Here is a 7,827-nt window from a genome sequence, read left to right on the forward strand (position 1 = left end):
GAATATCCAGGCAGAGATCAAACATCTCACTCAGGCAGTGGCCACTCTACCAACCAATCAACATATTAATGAACTGCATGCCCTGTTTGAGGATATCAGAAGGCAAATCCATGATCTTACTGCTCAAAATTCAAAATTGGCAGTTGTTGAAAATTTGCAACAAATTGTAGCTAATATCAAGCAACAGCTAGGGACCATGGAATCCAATCAAGCAAATGCTCTGTCTGTTTTTACCACCCAGCTTCAAGAAATTGTGCAACAATACAAAAAAACTTGTTGTGGACAAAAATCAAGCCAGGCCATGATGATGTTGTTAGAACCATCAATGAGCACCTTGAATCTGTAACAAGCAGATTGCTCACAGCAGAAAAAGAAATAACAGGCATAATCGAGAATCCAAAACATACAGTAATTCTTGAATTGTACAGCATCCCCAACAAAGAATATGATTCTCCATTTACACCAGGTGGCAAAATATATATGCTGTCCCCTGCACAATTTTATTACCAATTTTTTGTTGGGGGCACATTGAGACCACTCAAGATCAAATATTGGTTTCAACCACAGGCACACCACTACCCCACCTTATCAATAACAAATGCTGATAACAAAGTGAAAATCACCAGTGTAGAATTGGAGGATTTTACAGACCCCAATACATTAGAAACAGCATATGTTGAAGATGATGGCTCTCTGGAATTTAAAATACAAATAGGGGACAAATTATATTTAGAAAATCCTGTAGTATCAGCTGCTGAACACCCTATAGTTGCAATATTCTTGTTTACATATTATGTCTAGACAAATTATTGTTGATGAATTACACAGACAAGCCAGACATAATTTTAAGAGACTCCCAGTAGTCACAAAGGGCATAGATGATTTATGGCAGAGCGACTTGATTGAAATGGCAAGTGGGCAGTTGAAAAACTTAGACAAAATCAACAAGGGCTACAAGTATCTACTCACTATCATAGATACATTTTCAAAATTTGCCTGGGCTGTGCCACTCAAATCCAAGACTGGGGCATGTGTTACAGAAGCCCTCAGGACAATCATCAATCAGAGTGGAAGATCCCCGCGCTATTTGCAAACAGATAATGGCAAAGAATTTTATAATTCAGTGTTTCAACAATTTATTAAAAGCCAGTCAATACAACATTATTCGAGTTACAGTGATCTCAAGGCCTCAATTGTAGAGAGATTCAACAGAACCCTAAAAAATCTTATGTATAAACAATTTACACTTCAAGGTAATTATAAATGGATTAATATTCTTCCAGGACTTCTACATAAATATAACAACTCGGTCCATTCCACAATCAACATGAAACCCTCTGAAGTAACTTCATCTGATGAGCAAAATTTGATCAGGACTGTTTATTATCCTAGATACCAGCCAACAACAAGAAAGGCCAAATACAAGGTGGGTGATCAAGTAAGAATCAGCAAATATAAGCACTTATTCAAAAGAGGCTTTACAAGAAACTGGAGCACTGAATTATTTACAGTGGTTCAAATTAAACCCGGGACCCTTAACACATATATAATAAAAGATCACCGAGGAGAAATTCTCAAAGGCAGATTCTATGAAGAAGAGCTCAGCAAAACTAAACAGCCTGACACATATCTCATAGAAAAAATCATCCGCAGAAAAGGCAACAAGTTATTTGTCAAATGGCTAGGACTCCCAGAACACAACTGGATCGATGCAAACAAAATAATAATATGAACACCTGGGATGTTATAAAAAGGCTGCCAGAACCTGAACAACAAAATAAGAGAAATGGAAAATTGCTGCCTGAAAATATTAGGTGTCTTATTGTTGGGCCATCGGCTTGTGGTAAAACTACACTAATGGTTGATAATTTTTTATTGGCACCCAACTGGTTAGACTGGAAAAACAGGCACTTGTATATCTTCTCTAAGAGCTTGGAACAATTAAAATATCAGCAGCTGATGAAGCTATATGATGGATTGGATATTGCTACTTTTGAACCAGATGTTAAGCCACTTCATGAATGTCTCGATAATTCTGTTGTTGTGTTTGATGACATTATACTGGATAATCAAAACAAGGTTAGAAATTTCTTTACACAGGGCCGGCACAAAAACATTGATTGCTTCTACCTGGCACAGACTTTTTCAAAAATACCCAAGCAACTGATCCGAGACAACAGCAATTTTATATGTGTGTTTCATCAAGACCATACCAACCTCAAACACATACATGATGAATATGTAGGTGGGGACTTGAGCTACAATGATTTTTCCAAGTTTTGCAGCAAGTGCTGGAACCAGGACAGTTATGGGTTTGTCACAATTGATATGACAAGAACACCTAACAGTGGCAAATACAGAAATAAAATCAACAATTTTCTAGACATTGAAACATAAATAAATAACCATGAAAAAGCCAATTATTGATGATCTTAAATTAAGCGATTATCTTGTAAAAAGATTTAAGGGATGGAAATCAGAGAACCGGGGAATTTATGAAAAACACAAACAAACAGAACAGCCCATAATTGATGCTATTAATAATTTAGGTAAGAATATCAAAACTGTTACAGAGCAAAATCAAAATTTGCTCACAGAGCTTGTACCTGTAGCTGCTAGGAACATATTAGATTATCCATTCACCCCACTTTCCAGTATTCATACACCTAGTCCTATTGCTCCTAGAAGAATTGAAGCTACTCAGGATCCTATTGAATTGGGTCTTCTTGCTCAAAAATATTTAACAACACCTAAAGACAATAAAGATGAGGTCTTTGGCTTATATGCTGACACAGAGCGTGATGGTAGCATCATACATAGAATTGGCAATTTCAGAGTAACATTTATGGGAGATGATATAATTGTATATTCAGAATCTCGTCTCGGAGAAAAAGGTGCTTTTGTTAAGTACCCCGGCACACCTGGGTTGTGGGAACTGATGACTAGGAAAAGGCCTGGCAGCTATACAGATCAAGATTATGAATATTACAAAGAAATATTAATAAAATCAGATGCTCTATACCAGAACAATGATCCCACACAAAAAAGAGTCAAGTCTAGCAGTGGAGCAAAATACAATAATTTAATCAAGCCCATATGGTCACAAATGAAGACTGGCAGTGGAATCAAACAATACAACACCCTGCCCAAAGAATTTGTGTGGGTTGATGATGTCAGGAAACTTGTGGATAGGTTATTGGTGATAGCTGGGGAGGAAAATGCTGGGAACCACAATTTTTACAATGAAAAGGTTGGAATTATGGACATGATAAGCACAAAATTGTCTAATTTTATAGTGAATGACACTAAGGGGATTGGATATCTTATAAAAATTATTAATACTCTACCCCCCAAATTTTGGAATATTTCTGAGGGCCGGGGCCTTGTTAATGACATTATAAACAAGCTGCCATTTGAACTACACATTCCAGGCTATCAGTATTTTGGTCCAGGCACAAAACTGGATCATAGATTAAACAGAGGGGATCCTGGTGTTAATCCCCTAGATGCTGCTTGTAGAGACCATGACATAGCATACAACACACATTCTGATCTTGACAAGAGACATGTTGCAGACAAGAAATTAGAAGAGGATGCATTTGGTAGATTTGTAAGCAAAGATGCTTCTTTAAGTGAAAAAATAGCAGCATTGGGAACCACCATAGCTATGAGCACCAAACAAAAATTGGGGTGGGGGCTGTGAATATGTATATAATAAACCTACAATGAAGGCCAAGGGTGCTATGTATCAAGTACCTTATGCAGGTCTCAAATCTCTTAAAACTATTGACAGTCTCTTAACAAAAAAGCAGCGCAAGAAAAAAAATTCTTGTATTGCCAAGGGGCATGGTATGAACCCCCAATTAAAAAAATTACAGCAATCAAGAAAAAAATCACATGTAGGGGGTTTCATATTTACCATCCCTGCCATCTTAGCTGCTCTCGGGGCAGTTGGGAGCTTGGCCGGGGGATCAGCCGCCATAGCAAAAACAGTAATAGATGCCAAGAAAAATAGGGCAGAATTAGATGAATTGAAGCGCCATAACCTGGCCATTGAGAAACAAGGCAAAGGTGTTAAGAGAGCCATGAATAAGTTTAAAAAAAACAAGAGCCGCTTACAAACCAAGATATTGAAGCTTTAATCAAGCCACTGGGCATCAAAAATTTTAGAGGTGTGTACATGTCTGATTCTTTGCCAGAGCAACCACTCAACAAAGAGTGTGGCATTGTTAATTTGGATAAGTACAAAAATCAGGGCACTCACTGGATCTGTTATCTTAAATATTTAAAAAATGAGGCATTTGTGTTTGATTCATTTGGAGGTGTTTCACCTGAAAATTTAGTAAAATATCTAAATTCACCTAATCTTTATTACAATAATGCCCGTGTTCAAAACTTCAAAGATGTTAATTGTGGACATTTGTGTTTATCAGTTCTTAGATATATGTCTCAAATAAATAAACCATCAATTGAAGATTTTCAAAAAGCCCTGTGGTATCTGAAACATCATGGGGGTATTCCATCTCACCAGCCAAAATTCAATATTGAAACTCAAATTACATGATGACATAGTGTATCCCAAAACAATAGCTCTCAGAGCATTTTATGGCATGTACCTAATCCCCAATATTACACACCACAACAACAAAATTGCAGTAGGGGATCAAAAAATTGTCATCACTCCAGGGCAATATAATCTGTCCACTCTAAATGCTCAATTACCCAGAGGTGTAGTGTTAAGTCAAAATTCTGTCACTCACAGAGTAGAAATTGTATCTGCCACAGAAACAGTGAATCTGGGTACTATAGGAGAGCTGTTAGGCTTTGAGAACAACACAAAACTTGAACCAGGCATCAAACACACTGCTACAAATATACCCAAATTCTTAGCCATAGAGACTCTGAATATTCACTGTAATATAGCTGAGGGTATGATCACCAAATCAAATGGCATAGGCACTCACAAACAAACAGGCATTATTGCAACATTCAAACCTAATTCTGAATTTATGGAGCCTATTATCTACAATGCATCCCCAACATTATATTTTCCTGTGTGTCATAATAGAATAGATAATATTGAATTGATGGTCACTAATGAAAAAGAAGAATTAGTTGATTTTGCTGGAGCCACAACAACTGCTATCATAGAGATTAATATTTAAATAAAAATACATACAATGGAAAATATTGAGAGTTATGAGCTACAATCATTTCCCCCAAACAGGAGGACATTTGCAAATTTAAATCAACCCAACACAGAAATTGAGGTTGATCTTGATGTAGGGGATGGATTTATACACCCTCACAGAGCAGATCTATACATCAAATTTGATGTTGTAAAGCTCGATGGAACAGATTATCCGGCAAATTCAAATATAAGATTGGTGGACAATTTTGTGCCGCATCTGTTCTCTGAAATTGAGATCAGAAAGCATGGCGTTGTTATAAACAGAGTGGATTATCCCGGCATTACCTCCACAGCTTTGGCCACACTAAAATTATCCAAAACCGAGGCTTCTTACTACAAAATAGGTGGATTTGAGGCTGGTGATAAGATATTATCCAAGAGCCACACAGTGCTGTTCCCTATGCGCCTGTTGCCAGGATTCTTCTCAGATTACAAAGATATTATGTGGAAGGGTGGTTTAAGAATCACATTTAGAAGAGCTGCCAATGATAATAATGCTTTGATGAGGTACAGCACATTAAACTCTACAGGGGAAGCTTTGCCCAATACCCTACCTGATGAAGGCAAGTGCCTTATTAAGACTATGGAGCTAAGAATCCCAGTTGTTGAATATGAAGCCAGTTATGCTCTTAAATACAAAGCAGATATAATAAAAAATCCACAGATTCCTCTACAATTTTATACATATCAATGTGTACACAAGCCCGCATCTGGTTCTTATTATGAATTTGATGCTACAAATTCATTCTCCAGTATTCAATATGACATGCCGGATTTTGTGGTGGTATTGTTTCAGAATGGAAGACACAACAATCAGGAAAAAAATTCAAGTAAATTTGATAACTGCAACATCAAGAACATATATCTTAAAAATGGCAGAAATGAGGTCTTTCCTAGAGAAAATTACAATTTAGACATGTCCAAGGATGATTTCCTTAAATTATATGAGGCATTTACAGCATTCAAGAGGGTCACTACTGGCAATACTGACATGTATTTCACACCAGATGAATTCAAAGCACAGAGACCCATGTTTGTAATCAACACCTCAAAAAGGAAACAGGTTGTGGTGAATGACAGGACAAACATTAAAATTATCTGTGAATTCCATGAGGCATTACCTGTTGACACCATATGTAGTGTTATTCTCATAGGAGAAAAATCATATGTTTATGATGTAAGAAATGAGAGAGTCACGGAGCAATTCTAGAGGATCTCTGCATATTGCATTGTTTTAATATACAATTTGAACCTGGTATCCAATTGAACTTAAACCGGAAGTAAATATGTGTGTGTGTGTGGGTGTCTTGGCCTAGTTTTAGGTGTGGGCAAAAAAAATATCAATTTTTGACAGGATTATGGACAACAATCTCACAGAAGTGCCTTTTATAAGTGTAGCCTCATCAATCTGAGAGGGTTCATACTTTCCGAGAAATTCCCGAGGGCATTTTTTACAAAAATCTTGGATTAGACGGGGTTCCACACTTGAGCAAAAAGCTCATGTAGGCATGTTGAGCTAGTTTTAAGTGTAGCCAAATCTGCTTGAGGAGGGTTCATACTTTCCGGCACTGTCCCTACCGTAAATACAACTACTGCTTCTATCCAGTGGCTGTCACAAGGGGTCTACAGATACCGCTGCGTGAAGGTGGGCGGGGGAGGTAAAGCAAAGGGGCCCTCAGTCGGTTTCGTAGTACCATAGTCATCAAGGAACATTTCTTCCACGTCCACAATATAACGAGCATACAACGATCCCTTCTATGAAGTTAAAAGCAGCTTGCTAGAAAGCAGAAGGAAACATGACACTTTGCATTGTTTACGATTCCATTGTTTGAGCTTTGGGGCAAGAATCAAGTGCTAATAATTATATTGTTTTGATGTCAGAAGGTGCGCGTGCAGCGCGAAATTATCGAATCAATGAAAATACCGCTCTTGCGCAACAACCATGGCTGATAAGAAATCTAAAAACAAGATCGACCAATGTAGGCATGTTTGGTCGAAACAAAGAAGAGCTGTAGCTTCATGATGCTATTATCACAACACTAAATCCAATTCATGGAACGAATCAAGATGTAAATTTCACCTGGGCGAGTTGGAGTTTTAGCACCCCTCTACTTTCCACCCTGTTACTCACCCCCGTCTTTCTATTCTGCTCCTCCTAGTTTCCGCCATCCTTCAATAATAATGAAACATGACTGCATTATAAATTAACGGTTTTAATGACAAAAAATAGCAATGTTTTTGGCGTCGATGTTTTTGCGGACGATGTTTTTCGTGTCGATATTTTTGGTGTCGATATTTTTGGCGTCGATGTTTTTGGTGTCGATGTTTTTGTCGTCGATGTTTTTGGCGTCGATGTTTTTGGTGTCGATATTTTTGGCGTCGATGTTTTTGCCGTCGATGTTTTTGTCAATGTTTTTGGCGTCGATGTTTTTGGTGTCGATGTTTTTGCTGTCGATGTTTTTGGTGTCGATTTTTTTGCCGTCGATGTTTTTGCTGTCGATGTTTTTGCCGTCGATGTTCTTTCCGTCGATGTTTTTACCGTCGATGTTTTTGGCGTCGATGTTTTTCTGTCGATGTTTTCGGTGTCGATGTTTTTGCCGTCGATGTTTTTGGCGTCGATGTTTTTGCCGTCGATG

The 7,827-nt window shown here is 37.7% G+C and overlaps 1 long non-coding RNA gene across 1 annotated transcript in view; it reads left to right on the forward strand.

Moving 5' to 3' along the window:
- Positions 1 to 7,827, forward strand: part of LOC146003752 (uncharacterized) — a 434,112-nt gene that overhangs the window by 260,429 nt on the left and 165,856 nt on the right. The gene's annotated exons all lie outside the window — the stretch shown is intronic.

The sequence above is a fragment of the Lepisma saccharinum genome, chromosome 20 (genome assembly GCF_977018435.1).
Source record: "Lepisma saccharinum chromosome 20, izLepSacc3.1, whole genome shotgun sequence".
Classification (NCBI taxonomy): domain Eukaryota; kingdom Metazoa; phylum Arthropoda; class Insecta; order Zygentoma; family Lepismatidae; genus Lepisma; species Lepisma saccharinum.